Source organism: Carlito syrichta, unplaced genomic scaffold (assembly GCF_000164805.1).
Source record: "Carlito syrichta isolate Samal-C Ts95f unplaced genomic scaffold, Tarsius_syrichta-2.0.1 Scaffold303307, whole genome shotgun sequence".
Lineage (NCBI taxonomy): Eukaryota > Metazoa > Chordata > Mammalia > Primates > Tarsiidae > Carlito > Carlito syrichta.
Genome location: NW_007247403.1, coordinates 329,885 through 346,125, shown reverse-complemented (window position 1 = coordinate 346,125; position 16,241 = coordinate 329,885). Strand labels below are relative to the sequence as shown.

Sequence of the window (16,241 nt, the reverse complement as noted above, 5' to 3'; positions counted from 1 at the left end):
GACAGAAGCAATGCAAGTTAAGACCTTATACTTACAGACAGTAAGCCCAGTGGCAGCTGCAATATGTTATATTTTGGAGTACTTTTCCACCACGTGGGAGACACAAGTGTCCTGTCTCCCTTAGAAACCTGGGCAGGTGGCCTGGCCTCCTGGGTACTTGTCTGGCCTGGTTTATGAGAAAATTCCACTCTCATTCAAGTTAAACCTGGCCGACTTTCACCTCCCTCCCTAGAGACTGACCTTCATGTCTCTCTCCTGGGTTCATTTTGTCAGCCTTAAATAAAGGCTTCTGTTGGTTACTGAATCACAACACAAGCTAAAGACAGGGAGATTCTCCTAAAGTTTTCAGTAAAGTCAACTAATGCTTGTATATGCATCACAAAACTAAAGTATATAATTACACATATAATTATGTGTGTTATATGAAGAATGTGATTTTTCTTACCAGTACTTTGCATATTCATTCTGTTTGAAATAGGCAATTTTTCTTTTACTGACTATAAAACTAAACCTAGTCTTATGTACAAAAAAGTATATATATGTAGAAGAAGTTTTGGACATATTTGTTATTGTTTATAGAGGAGAATCCTGACTAATTTTAAACTAATAGAAAAGTAGAGAGAAATAGAATGAGCAATTATATATTCAGCATCTATCTATACTTAAACATATCACCATGTTTTCTTTAGAGATTTTTAAAGCCAGGGTCAAGGCCCCTTTTATTGTCTCCCTTTATCCAATTTCTCTGCTTTCCCCAGAGATGTTAACTCTCCCAAAACTAGTGCTGCTACAACCAGGCAGAACTCCATGGGGTGCCATTCAGAATCTACCTCTATATATTCCTACAACATAAAACATGGGTTTTCTAAACCCTATATAATGGTATCACAGTGTAAGTTTTGACAGTCGTATCATTGTAAATATCATCAGTTTTATTTCTTCCTTTGCAATTCTTACATCTCCTTTTCTTTCTTATTGTATTATCTCACACTTCTAAAATAATGTAGGGAAAATGTGGGAATTTTAAATCTTGCCTCCTGAAGTTTCCCTATTACTTTTGAAATTTGCTGAAAGCTCTTGATGAATATTTTGAATCTGATTCTCTCTATTCTAAATTAGTTAAGAGAGTTTTTCTTTTCCTTTTTAAAATTGCAGAACGACATTGAACTTTATAAAGGTATTTTTCTGTATTTTCAGGTTTGTCTGGCCAAGGTTTTTTTTCTCCATTAGTATATTAATGTTGTAGATGTCATTGATAAATTTTCAGATAATATATAGAATGCTTGTATTCTTTTTTTTTTTTTTTTGAGTTGGCGTCTCACTCTGTCACCCAGACTGGAGTACAGTGGCTGCTCCCGGCCACTGCAGCCTCGACGACCCACTGGGCTCCGGCGATCCTTCCGCCTCAGCCTTCTGAGTAGCTGGAATTACAGGCATGTGCTACCATGTCCGGCTGATTTTTTGATTTATTGTAGAGATGAGGTCTTGGCAAGTTGCCCAGGCGGGTCTTGAACCCGTGGGCTCAGGCAATCCACTCACCTCAGCCTCCCAAAGCGCGGGATTATAGTCTGATCCACCGAGCCTGGCTATTGCTTGTATGCTTAGAATAAATCCTACATAGTTGAATGGTTTGTTTTCACAAGTTACTGAATTAGACTTCATAATTTTACTTTTTAAATTTTTCTTTTATTGTTTTAGTCTATCCTTTTATTGCTGATTTTAATTTAATTGTGAAAAGCATTGTTGCATGATCTTTATTATAGTAATGAAACATTGGAAGGATTTTCTTTGCAAATATATGTATAAATATATCAGTAATATATTTTGGAAGTAAATGTTCCAGAAAAGGATACATTTTGTTGATTCTAGGGGATATATAAATATATATATCCCCTAGAATTAACAACCTTGAATATATATATATTCAAGGTTGTTAATTGTGTCAGACACTATGTTTTTATTTGATTGATCTATCAATTTCTGATAGAGGGTTATTAGATCTATTATCATTTTACTAATTAATTTTGTTGCTAAATCTCTGTCAGCTTTTACTTTACATATTTTAAGTCTATGATGTTAGGTAGTCATGAAGTTGAACACAACTAACTTAAGAAATAAAACGTAACAAAAACATTTGAAGCTTTCTATGTGTTCTTCCCTGTAGGTAAAAATTCCCCCTCCCTTTAGGTGAAATTGTTATTAATTCCATGTACTACTTTGTACTTATATCAATAATGTATAAAATCCCAAAACAACATATATTATGATTTTTATGTGTTTAAAAAGTCTATTAAAGTGGCTGGGCACAGTGGCTCACACCTGTAATCCCAGCACTTTGGTAGGTGGAGGCGAGAGGATTGCCTGAGCCCAGGGGTTCAAGACCCGCCTGGACAACTTGGTGAGACCTCATCTCTACAATAAATCAAAAAATTAGCTGGGCATGGTGCCGTGCACCTGTAGTTCCAGCTACTTGGGAGGCTGAGGCGAAAGGATCGTCTTTGAGTCCAGCAGGTTCAGGCTATGGTAGCTGTGAGCATGCCCTGCACTCCAATCTGGACAACAGAGTGAGACTCCAAGGGGGGAAAAAAAGTTTACAAAAATGGCATCCTATGATGTGTATTTTTTGGCAGTTTTTTTCTCTCAAAATGTTATTTGTTAGAGTTATCTGTGTTGGTCTGTATAGTTTTAGTTCATTCATCTTACTGTCTGTATAGAATCACTTTGAGTGAATAAACTACTTAATATTTGCTTATCTGTACTGTGGTTGATAGAAATTTAAGTTTATTCCTACTTTTCACTGTTAGAAACAATGCTACCATAGTGTTCTTTTCTACATCTGTGTTCATGTGTAAATGCTTCACTTGTAGGGTAGAATTTCTGGTTTTACTTCTGTGTACCTTTAAGGTAAAAGATATTGTCAAAATGTACTCTAAAGTAATTGTTGTAATTAGCACGCCCATCAACAATGTTTGAAATTCTTGTGCATTCCAACCAGCAGCTAATATTAGACTTTTAAATATTTCCCATTCTAGGTGTGAAATTATATCCCATTGTAGCTTTAATTTGGATTGTCCTGAGGAAACGTGAGATTGTCCTTTTATATGTTTATTAGCCATTTACAGTTTCTCTTCCATGAATTTACTGTCCTTTTGTCCATGTTTCTAGTGACTACTTTCCTTATTTATTTGTAGGACCTGTTTATTCTGAGTGCTAATGTTTTGTTGACTATATACTTTGAAGATGTCTTCTCCATGTATGTGGCTTATCACTTTTTCCTTTTTTTTTTTCTGGCTTATCATTTTTCAAAGGCATCTCATCTTCCAACATACACAATTCTGGCCATTTTAATACAGCTGAATTTTTTAAATGTTTTCTTTTCTTTTTAAAAAATGTCTTGCTTAAGAACTCCTTCTGTACTCCAGTGTCATAAAGATATTATTAATAGTCTTCCAAAGCTTTATGCTTTTCACATTTAGATTTTTAATCCACAGTAAATGATTCTTCTGTGTGGTTTGAAGTATGAATCTTTTAGCTTTTTAAAAAGAATCTATTCTTCCCCCACGAATTTCACTGCAACCTCAGCTCATATATTATGTTTCCATATATCCATGGCTATACTTATCTATTTTATATTCTATTTTATGGTCTATTTTACTATCCCTGTGTCACTGCTAGAGTTTCTTAATTTTTGATTCTTTTCTATCATCCTTTCTTATACCAGACTGCACTTTTAATTATTCAGTATCTTTTACTCATAAATTCTTCCATTATGCCAGAGTTTGTCTAACTTTTGAGTTTCATTTCAGTGACTATATAATATTTTGTTCCTAATACTTCAAGATATTATAATCACCTATTGTTTCTTGCCTTTTTTTTTTTTTTTAGTATTCTGTTACTGTCATTATTGTTTATGATAGTTGTTATTCTTGCATTTATCTTGGTAAAGATTCTAAAACTTTACTAAAATATTTGTAATATGCTTACTATTTAACATTCTCATGGGTGATACCATGTTTTAATTGTTGATTTCTGTTGCCTGTCTTGATGTTCAGATTTCTTGATGTGTTTCAGAAGTTTGATTTGAAGGCTCGTGGCCTATAGGATGATTGAAAAAGCAGTTCCCCACTCCCTTACCCTTGTTTGTTTTGCGATTGTCTCCCATGGTAAGATCCCCCCAGACAAAGTTGGTCTTATAATGGTGTATTGGTTTTCCTAGCCTGTGATAATGTGGATGCTGCAGATCTAGTTGTGGGGGCATGGAGAGACAGGATTTGAGGTTTGGTCTTAATCTGTGTCCATATCCACCTGTTTGGGACTCTGGGGCAACAGTTGACAGCAACTTCTTCCTGCTTCCTTTCCCCATCTGGGGAACTGTAGCTCAGTTCCTTTTGCTAAGCTGCAAGCATGGCCTTGGCTTCCTGCCCCCAGGGGCACTGTCAACCCCTGTTGCTCTGTCGTAACCTAACTCCAGCCCCCCTACCTGTCCTGCCAGCCTGGGAACTGGGACACAGCAGGCCGGAACTTCAGTGCCACTTTACTGGTGTGTCCCATTTCTGTTTCGCTAAGATGCCATTCTGTTTTGGTACTTACCTGTGACTTTTTAACATTCTTACTTACTATGTTAGATTTCTTTGCTATGTAGACTTAGGAGGGAGCTTAAAAATGTGAACCTGTAACAACTGGAAGTCTGTTAGGTCACTTTTAACTTTTTTTGGTAACATCAGGTTGAAAAAACCTTAATTTGCTTTAATTCTTCTCAGCTAGTTCTCATATTCATATTAGTTTATCTTTTGATCCAAAAAAGTGTTTTTTTTCAAAGCTTTGGCTCACCTTCATCTCTACCCAGCTTCCCGACCCCATACCAAATCCTTCAGGTGTTGCTGTGGCACATGGTAGCAAGTTTAGGGTATAAATATGAAATACAGTTGGCCCTCTATATCTCTGGGTTCCACATCTGTGAATTTGACTGGTCTCGGATTGAAAACCTTTGGAAAAATGAAACATTACAAATGAAAAAATACAGTATAATAACTATTTACATAGCATTTACATCGTATTGGGTATCCCAGGTAATCCAGAGATGATTTAAAATATACAGTAGGATATGCATAAGTTATATGCAAGTACTATACCAGTTTATTTCAGAGACTTGAGCATCCACTGATTTTAGTATCCTAAGGGGTCCTGGAACCAAACCTTCCCCCACTATACCAAGCTATGACTTTATTGTGACTGCCACCTAGTGACAGGAATCAGGTACTTTCGGTTGTAGTCTACATTTTTTCACAAGTGTGTGCTTTCTAGATTTGTTTCTTGGTCACTATTTAACTGTTTTGACTATGGTTTCTAAAACTACACAGGTGGAAATGGGATTACAACTTTTAGGGATCATGTGTTCATGGAATTGTAGACTGTTTGGCATCTCCATTATGGCAGAACAGAAAATAAGGGTATAGAATAGGACAAGCTGAAAAGACAAGTAATCCAAGGATTGGCAGTCAGAATTTGATTTAATAACAGTTTTTTCCATGGCAAGTTGTCTCAGTTGTAAATGGCCTCAGGCCTTGAATAGTAAGTGGTCTCAGGCCTTGAATACTTACCTTTGGAATACAAGTAAAAGTCAGAGACATAGCCATGGATTTCCTGTCCTTTGTACCTATTTTATATCTTCACCCAAGAATATTCGCATTCAGTTGCTATTCTGAACTCATTGTTTGAGGATTAAGCAATATAAATATGTTCATTTTCCCCTTTTATCTCCTTCCCTTAAACCCATTTTTGTCTATATTGGTTGGTGAGACTTAATCCCAGTTATTTGAAGCCTCCAAAATACTATGAGCCTCTAAATAGTTAGTTAACTTGGCTGGGAACTTAGTGTATAAATTCATCAGCTATTGCCACAGTAATGCTGTAGCTTTCAGTAACAAACATTTATTAGAATGGTGTAAAGGTCAACTGTATTTCAGCTAAGCTAGTTTGGGCTTTTTTCAGGCTGGTCTAGGCTGCCAACTGTGACCGGGGTTTACATGCGCACCATATATCTTTCTCTGGGAGCTAGACTGAGTGAGGAGCAGCTACTCAATATGTCCTTCTTATGTGAAATAGCAGGAGTGTAGGAGGCAATCCAAACTGTGCCATCAAATTTAAATCTCCTCCTTACATCATGTCAGTTCATATTCCATTAGCCAAAGCAAGTCACGTGGCCAAGCCTAAAGCCATTCTATAGCCCCCCAAGATAGGAGGGGTGGAAGTAGATGCATATTGGCTGAGCGATGCACTAGTCTTTTAGATCTGCATATAAAATAGTCAGATGAAATCAAATAAAGCATTTTAAGAAAACAAGGACTTAATGAGAGTTAGTACTGTATTATTAGTGTTGTAAGCTTCTAGATATTTCAAAGATATTCACCTTGAGAAGCCTTTTAAGGCTGGAAATGTATACTGTTCATTTTTATACACCCGATACTTAGGTCAGTGCCTGGCTTACAGAAATACTGAGCATGTAAATGAAAGAGGCCACTACGCATAGTGAGTATGTTAGTCTGTTTGGACTGCTATAATAAAATACCACAAACTGGGCCACTTGGAAACAGCAGAAATTTATTTCTCACAGTTCTGGAGGCTGTGGAGTCCAAGAGTAAGGTACCTGCAGGTTCGGTGCTTGGTGGGACCCATTTCCCAGTTCATAGAACAGTGCCTTTTTGCTGTGTCCTCTCATGGTGGAAAGGCTGCATTAGCTCTCTGGAGCCTCTTTTTTTGTTTGAGTCAGAGTCTCACTCTGTCATCTAGGCTGGAGCGCAGTGGCACACTCACAACCACCACAGCTTTGACCTGCTGGGGTCAGGCAATCCTTCCACCTCAGCAGTCCAAGTAACTGGAACCACAGGTGCGTGCCACCACATCTGGCTAATTTTATTTTTTATTTATTAGAGACACGAGGTTTTGCCAAGTTGCCCAAGCTGGTATCGAACCTCTGGGCCCAGACAATCTTCTTGCCTTCACCTCCCAAAGGGCTGGGATTACAGACGTGAGCCACCATGCCCGATGCTGAGGGCCTCTTTTATAAGGGCCTGTGAGTGTGGAAAAAACTCAGTTTTTTTTTCTCTGCTCTCACATCACAACAATCGACACAGAAGACTTCTGTGACCAAATGTGAGTGTTTTTCCCCATACACCAAGCAAACAGTTCTGCAGAGGACAACAGCTGGGTATTCTTCAAATCAATTGTGACACTGTTTACCTGAAAATAGCATCAGATCCCACAGGTTGAGGGCTCAGTCCTACAAGATTGCCCCCCTTCAGATGCCAGTGATGTATCGAGGCCTCTGACTTCTGACTGACCAGCTTCACAACCCTTCCACTTTAGGTTTGATTAATTTGCTAGAGTGGCTCGCAGAGCTCAGGGATACATATTTACCCATTTATCATAAAGAAAATTACAAAGAATACAGGTGAAGAGATACACAGGGCAAGGTATGGGGGAAGAGTCTCAGAGTTTCTATACCAATCTCCAGGAACTGCCTCATGGTCAGCTATCCAGAAGCTTTTGGAGCCCAGTCCTTTTGGGTTTTCATAGAAGCTTAATTATAATTAATCAAATAATTGGCCATTGGTGATCAACTTAACCTTCAGCTCCTTCCCTGCCACTAGGTTGGGGGATGGGACTGAAAATCCCTTCATGCTTTGGTCATTTTGGTGACTAGCCCCCACCTTGAAGCTACCTAGGGGCTGCCAGTCAATCACTGGCATACAAAAAGACATTACAGGTGGCCTGTAATCCCAGCACTTTGGGAGGCTGAGGAGAGTGCGTCTCTATAATAAAATTAGCTGAGCGTGGTAGCACGCGCCTGTAGTTCTGGCTACTTAGAAGGCTGAGGCGGAAGGATCACGGGAGCCCACCGGGTTGGCACTGGAGTGGCCATGAGTGTGCCATTGCACTCCAACCTGGGCGACACAGTGAGACTCCAACTCAAAAAAAAAAAAAAAAGGCATCGCTTTGGGGATTCTAAGGATTTTAGAAGTTATCTGCCAAGTAATGGGGTCTGGGACCAAATATATATTTTACAATACTACAAGCACTAATCCCATCCATGAGGGCTCTGCTTCCATGACCCAGTCACCTCTCAAAGGCCCTACTTATCTCCTAAAACCATGACCTTGGAGGTTAGATAGGGATTTAGGTAGGGATTTTTGGTTGGACATATTCAGACTGTAGCGGTGAGAAACTACTGGGCAATTGGATTTTTTCCTATGTTTTGGTACTGGCATTTTTCTATTTCTGTCTAAGAATATCCTAAATGATCTTGAACAAAGAGGTTGAGAGTTAATAATTCCTAAATTCATGGGATTTCTCCCAGCTATTATCCAATATTATATTTTTCCGATATGGAAACAAGTCTCCTTTCTATACCTGTATAGGACAACATATTAGGTTGGTTCATCGATCATTCACTTAATTTCTACAATGGCTTCATCATTTTTAAAGAGATAGGATGGACCCCCTCAATCCAAAATTTGATTCAGATGCCAAGATTGATAACCACACATGTTTACGTGTTCGCGCACACACAAGAGAGTATGGAAAAGTTTATTCTTACATAATGAAATCTCTGAGGAGAGTAGGGCAGGCCTCCCAAACTGGGCCAAAAATGACTTGAGAAATGGTAGGAGAGTGGCTGGGATTTTTATGTTTAGCAAATAGGGCTGGGCTTGAGGGTTCCTACTTGTGAACAGTAGGTTGTGTGTCTTGAATCTCCTGCTACTGTCAAAGGCTTTCTTACCAGATTGCCCAGATGTGTAGGGTGCAAGGGAAGAAAGAAGGTTGAGCCTTAAAAGCTGTCAGCAGTCAAACGAGTAAAAGCGGAGTTAGAAGACTCCTTATTGTACTTTTCCTATCATATGTGTGACCATGGGAGGCCCACTGATCAAAGGTGTTGTACCATCATAACTGGTGACGGCCTCTCCCCAGCTGCTGGACTGAGGCACTCGTTCAAAAGCCCTGCTGTTGGCAGCTGTTGACTTTCTCTTGTGACTTCACTGTCTTTGAATTCTCCTCCATTGTTTCTAGCAGATACAAAGGTAGCTATGCTTTTTCCAAACCGCATGGCTACCAAGGACTGCATTGTTTGTAGACATCTGGAGAGGAAACAAACATAGAGGACTTACTGTCACCAAGACAAGGCTACACCCTTTGCCTTCATAAGTATTAAATAGGAGAGCTCAAAAGTGAAGGTTTTGGAGCAAATTGCTTGTGGCTTTGTCTTCCATGACTGTGACCATTTCCGTGAATGTTAGAGATGGTTGGAGAAAGTTTCTGTGTTCACTCATGGATGAGTTTTTAAAATTTATATTCATCTGTCAGTAATTTGTATGTTTTCACAAATGTCATCCCTTTATGTGCCAGCTTCTTGATTTGGGGCATATATTTGTACTACTTTTATTCTTGTTTAATTTGTTCTTTTAATCAGTTTACTTTTTGCTTAGCTAAGGTGAACCTTATCTGAAAGCAATTGCTCTCAACTATGGTGAATCCTAATCACTTGGCTTGTTAAAGCATCCTCAGAGTTTCTGAGTCAATACATCCTGAGTAGAAGAGAGAATTTGCTCTGCTAAGATGTTCCAGGTGATGCTGATCAGCTGATCCAGGGTCTTGAAGCAATAATGTCCGTGAAATTATAGGTTTTCTATAATAGTTGGATACATTTTTATCCTAATGCACATTAAAATATTTAATTGCCAAAATAAAATTCAGATGTCTATTACTAAAAGTGACCTTGGTGCTATGTACTCTAAGCTTTGGAAACACTGAGTATTCTCCAAGTATAATTCGGAGGAAGGGTTTTTTTCCTTTACGTAACATACATAGTTGAAAATGTTTGTAACAATGTGAGGCAGTAGGTAAGGCCATTGAGAGGCACAGGCAGTACAAATCAGAATTAATGGCCAGGAATCAATCCATGCTTGCCATTCACTTGAGAAATCAGAAAATTTCTAATTCCCTAACTGCATAATCCAGTTTTGCTGATGTTATATGAGTATGTGTGTGAGAGATGAGGAGAGGCTGGGATATATATGTGAAAGAGAGAGTATAAATCTAACACAGATTTAACCACAAACTGATAACTACAGGCCCTGAAGTTATCTGTGGAGAAGATGGACAAATCATAATTTCATAACTTGATAGTACTGGCTATTATAATTTACACCATTCAATCTGAGCCAGGCTTATCAATCCTCCCTGTGACTAGAAATACCCTATACCCCTTTTAAAGAGTTATTGAAAAGTTTTCCCAAGTTTACAAGTGATTCTAGTGATTGGATAGAACTGGCAACTTTTAAGTTTATAGAGATTTTGGGTTTTGTTTGCACCTGCTGCTAGCACAACCATAAGAACCATAGTAACAAACAAACAAAAGCAAGGAAACAAGAAACTCTGCAGAGTAAATAGCACAGGGTCTCTGGGTATGCATGACATTGGCACTTACTAGCATGGAATTTTAGAAAGTTTGTTAAACCTGAGCACCTCAGTTTCCTTATCTGTAAAATAGGTCTTGATACCATAGGGTCTACCTTGCCAATTTGTTGTAAGGATAGCAAGAAGTTGATCTGTATCTGTATAAAGTGCTTAGAACTGTTTCTGAGAAATAACAATCATGTTATCTCTACCCATATATGAATAGTAAAAATCATTTAATAAGTGATGAACTTGTATAGCAATGGTTACTATATATCTTCCATGTTAGTGAAATCATCTTTAGTTCTGCTCTTGGCAAATTAGAGGACACAAATCCTGTAATGACACCTGGCAGAAAGGATGTTTTGTTTATGTGAACTGATCAGAAAGGAAGGTTTACCCAACAAAAAGGTAAGGAATCAATTAGACTAAGTATTTGACTACAAAGGGCTTTATTTTTACGGAGGAAGTTCTTTCATATTTTTTTTCTCCAAAATATTGAATCTTGCAGGAACCTTTTTCCTTTTTCTTTCATGTAATGTATTATTTTATTTAAAAATTTTTTAAATTTAGATTCACGGGGTACTTGTACATGTTTGTTACATGGGTATGTTGCATAATAGTGGGGTTGGGCTTCTAGTGTACCCGTCAACCAAATGTTGAACATTGTACCCAATAGGTAATTTATCAACCCTCGTTCCCTTCTCACTGCCCTTCCTTTTGGAGTCCCCAGTGTCTATTATTTACATCTTTATGTCCATGTGTACCCACTGAGCTCCCATTCATAAGTGAGAACATACGATATTTGATTTTCTGCTTCTGAATTAGTTCATTTAGGATAATGGTCTCCATCTCCATCCATGTTGCTGCAAAAAACGATTTCATTCTATTTTTATGATGACGTAGTATTTCATGGTGTACATTTACTACATTTTCTTTATCTACGCCACTGTTGATGGACACTTACGTCTGTTTCATGATTTTACTATTGTATGCAGTACTACAATAAACATACAAGTACAGGTATCTTTTATATAATGATTTATTTTCCTTTTTTGGTAGATGCCCAATAGTGAGATCACTGGGTTGAATGGTAGTTCCATTTTAAGATCTTTTGAGTTATCTCCATACTGTTTTCCACAGAGACTGAACTAACAGTGTATAGGTCCCATCAACAGTGTATAATTGTTCCTTTTCCTCTGCATCCAAGCCAACATCTGTTGTTTTTTGATTTTTTAATAATAGCCATTCTGACTGGTGTAGCATGATATCTCAGTATGGTTTTAATTTGCATTTCTCTGATGATTAGTGATGTTGAGCACTTTTTCATGTGTTTGTTGGCTGCTTGTATATCTTCTTTTGAAAAATGTCTGTTCATATCCTTTGCCCAGTTTGTTTTTTTCTTGTTGAGTTGTTTGAGTTCCTTCTAGTTTTTAGATACTAGTCCTATGTTGGAGGCGTAATTTGCAAATATTTTCTCCCATTCTGTCCATTTACTCTGGTGATTATTTCTTTTGCTGAGCTGAAGTTTCTTGGTATAATTAAGTTTCATTTGTCTACTTTTGGTTTTGTTGCATTTGCTTTTGAGACCTTCATCATAAATTATTTGCCTAGACCAATGTCTAGAAGAGTTTTTCTTAGTTTTTCTTCTAGGATTTGTATAATTGTGGGTCTTGTGTTTAGGCCTTTAATCCATCTTCAGTTAATTTTTGTATATTGTAAGATATAGGGGTCCAGTTTTATTCTTCTACATATGGCTAGCCAATTTTCCTACCACCATTTATTGAAGAGGGTGTCCTTTTCCCGTTGTTTCTTTTTACAGACTTTGTCAAAAATCAGTTGTAGGTAGGTGGCATTATTTTAGGATTCTGTATTCTGTTTCATTGATCTATGTGTCTATTTTTGTGCCATGCTGTTCTAGTTACTACAGCCTTGTAATATGATTTGAAGTCAGGCAATGTGATATCTCTGGATTTGCTCTTTTTGCTTAGAATTTTTTTTTGCTATTCAGGCTGTTTTTTGATTTCATATAAACTTTAGGATTGTTTTTTCTTTTTTTTTTTTTGAGTTGGAGTCTCACTCTGTTCCCCAGACTGGAGTCCAGTAGCCTGCTCCTGGCCACCGCAGCCTTGACCTGCTGGGCTCTGGCGATCCTTCCACTCAGCCTTCCAAGTAGCTGGAACTACAGGCGTGCACTACCATACCCAGCTAGTTTTTTTGATTTATTGTAGAGATAAGGTCTCACCAAGTTGCCCAGGCAGGTCACGAATATGCAGACTCAGGCAATCCACTCACCTCAGCCTCCCAAGGCGCAAATTACAGGCTGAGCCATCGAGCCCAACTTGTTTTTTCTAATTCTGTGAAAATGTCATTGGTAATGTGATAGGCATTGTGTTAACTCTGTAGATTTCTTTGGGCAATATGCTCATTTTAATGATATTGATTCTTCCAGTCCATTAGCATGGGATATTTTTTTCATTTGTTTGTGTTGTCTGCATGAAATGTATTATTTTTTTAAAAGACATTCTTCAGGTTTCTGTTTTTGTGGGCTAGATAATAATTCCATTGGGGGCTAATATGACTACAAAGGGGTTTGCCTTTTTTCATGCCCTTATGCTCAAAATCTTTAACCCTCCTTTTCACACATTTATAGGCCCTCCGAGCTCCTGACTACTGGGGTCAAGTTCTCTTTTTAGCAAACATAAACATCCTTGGTCTTGAATTGACACCTTTGCCATACTATCTTCACCCCCCAGATTTGCCTTTGACTACTCTAAGGAATTTGCAAGCCTAAATAAGTGTTTTGGCCTGGGGGCTGCCTAATAAGACACATTTGAAAATGACCAACTTAACCTTGACTCATGCTAACCTTTATATTCCCCTTCCACTCCCTTGTGAACCCTCAAAATGAGCATTCCATTATTGAAGGCATTAGCTTCCTCCTTCTCTACATGCTGCCCAGAGATTCTGTTTTGTCATGCTTGTTGGGATGAGGGTGCATTTTCCTGCCACCTTTCACACTGGAACTGTTGGCAAAAATATTTGTTTAAGGAGGCAATGAATCATGCTTTGCTGGGTGTTAGCTTTGCAATGGTCTCCTTCATTGAATTGTTAATGAATTAGTCATAACTACATATGTTACACCCTTATAGGTACAATTTGTACAAAATGAATAATTTCAAAATATATTCTGTGTAATTTCTATTTAGAATGTAGATGCTATTCTCAAGGGACATCAATTTCACAATAATGTTTGTTTAACTAGCCTTCCTTCCTCCTTCCTTTGACTACTTTGCAGAATCTTGGAAATGATTAGGATTTAGATATTTATCATCACATGGGTTGGGACTCAACATTTGTACAAGACTCAAACTTATTAAACTGTTGTATGCTGAGCTGGGCTCGGTGGCTCAGCCTGTAATCCCGCGCCTTTGGGAGGCTGAGGTGAGTGGATTGCCTGAGCCCGCAGGTTCGAGACCCGCCTGGGCAGCGAGACCTCATCTCTACAATAAATCAAAAAATCAGCTGGGCGTGGTAACGCGTGCCTGTAATTCCGGCTACTCGGAAGGCTGAGGCGGAAGGATCGCTGGAGCCCAGCAGGTCGAGGCTGCGGTGGCCGGGAGCGGCCACTGCACTCCAGTCTGGGCGACAGAGTGAGACTCCAACTCAAAAAAATAAAAAATAAAAAATAAATTGTTGTATGCTTCTTATCTAGAGATTTTCTTGTGCCTATCTGATGTATGAAAAAACGAATATAACCAATTCTCAATTTTTTCTTATATCTTAATGTTACATAATATACCTAAATAAAATTTCATGAAACACATAAAAAAACTAAAGAATAATTTTTCATTAAGCACCTATGTAACACCACCTTGCTTAATTATTACTGAACTCAATTTCTCTTCTCCTGGAAGCCACCGTTCTCCTAACTTCTGTTAATATTATTACCTGCTTTTCTTTATAGTTTTGTCATTTATATGTGATTAGGGTTGTTGGGTAGGGAGGCCTGAGTGTCTTCTACTTTATTAAAAAGCATTAAATATTTTCCATAGTGATTATACCAATTTGCACTCCATAGTGATTATACCAATTTACTGTTAAGTGTAGGGACACTCCCATTGCCCCATATCTTCAGTAGCACTCAATTTTTGCCAGACTTAAGTATTACTGACTACTCTAAGTATGAGTACCTTTTAATATATTTTATTATATAAATATATATTTACACTAGATCTTGGTTGATTACATATGTTTCAGATACAGTTTCCCACTTTGTGGCTTGGCTTTTCTCTCTTTATTGTATATTTTTAGAAAAAGAAGTTCTTCAAGTTCTTCATTTTAATGTACTCAAATTTATCAATTTTTTCCCTTTCATGTAGTGCTTTGTGAGTTTTAGGCATCCTCTGAGGATTATAGAAATATTATGCTATATTATCTTATAAAATATTTATAGTTTTGCTTTTTAAAAGTTTAACTCCTAATGGATTTTGAATAGATTATTTTGTTGTATCAGGTTGGAATCCAGTTTCATGTTTTTCATAAAAATCTTCACTTTTTTCTAGCCAAAAATTATTGAAAAAAACATTCTTTGTGTAAGCAAAGATCTTCAGTGCTACTTCTGTCATATGTCATGTGTCCATAAATTCATGGCATATTTCTGGTCTCTCTACTCTGACTTATTAGTTATTTGTTATATAGTGTCAGTATTGTGTCATCTTAATTACATGGAAATTATTAAAAATAATTCTTGTTAGGAGGTAAGTTGTCTTACCTTAATTTATATTTTCTTGAGTTTTTTGGGGGGGGGCTTTTATTACCATTTTGTGCTTCCATACTTCCTCATACATTTCAGAATGAGCTCCTTAGTTGCAAACAAAACAAAAACCTTTGAGAAATTTGGAAATATTGCATTGAATATATAAATCAATTTGAGAAAAATTAAGCTTTATAATATTGAGTCTTTATAAATCAAAAAATGACTAGCTCTCTTTCTTAGTACAACACTTCAATGAAGTGTTACTATTTTCTCATATGAAGTCTTTACATATTTCTAAGTTTTTTTTTTTCTAAGCACCTAGTATTGCAAATATTATCTCTAAGTTATCTTTTTAAAACTGTTTGTTGGCCAGGCTCGGTGGCCCAGCCTCTAATCCCAGCACTTTGGGAGCCTGCGGGTTCGAGACCAGCCCGGGCAATTTGGTGAGACCACGATTCTTCAATAAAAAAATTAGCTGGGTGTGATAGTGCACACCTGTAGTTCCAGCTGCTTGGAAGGCTGAGGCAGAAAGATTGCTAGCCCAGCAGGTCGACGCTGGGGTTGCCGTAAGCATGCCATTGCACTCCAACCTCAAAAAAAACAAAAACAAAAAAAACAGCCGGGCTCGGTGGCTCAACCTGTAATCCTGCGCCTTGGGAGGCTGAGGTGAGTGGATTGACTGAGCCCGCGGGTTCGAGACCCGCCTGGGCAGGCGAGACCTCATCTCTACAATAAAATTAAAAAAATTAAACGGGCATGGTAGCGTGCGCCTGTAATTCCGGCTACTTGGAAGGCTGAGGCAGAAGGATCGCCGGAGCCCAGCAGGTGAAGGTTGCGGTGGCCGGGAGCGGCGACTGCACTCCAGTCTGGGAGACGGAGTGAGACTCCAACTCAAAAAAAACCAAAAAAACAACAAAACTGATTTCTTTCTTACTCGTACTTACGACCCCAAGCACATTTGTAAAATAGATGACTTATGCCACAAAAATGTGTACTCACAGCATTTTGCTTTGTGGTTCTCTGCAGCTTG

The 16,241-nt window shown here is 38.0% G+C and overlaps 1 protein-coding gene across 2 annotated transcripts in view; it reads left to right on the top strand.

Annotated features, from left to right (window-relative positions):
- The window catches only part of FMN1 (formin 1), a 403,234-nt gene that overhangs the window by 139,026 nt on the left and 247,967 nt on the right, over nt 1-16,241 (top strand). The gene's annotated exons all lie outside the window — the stretch shown is intronic.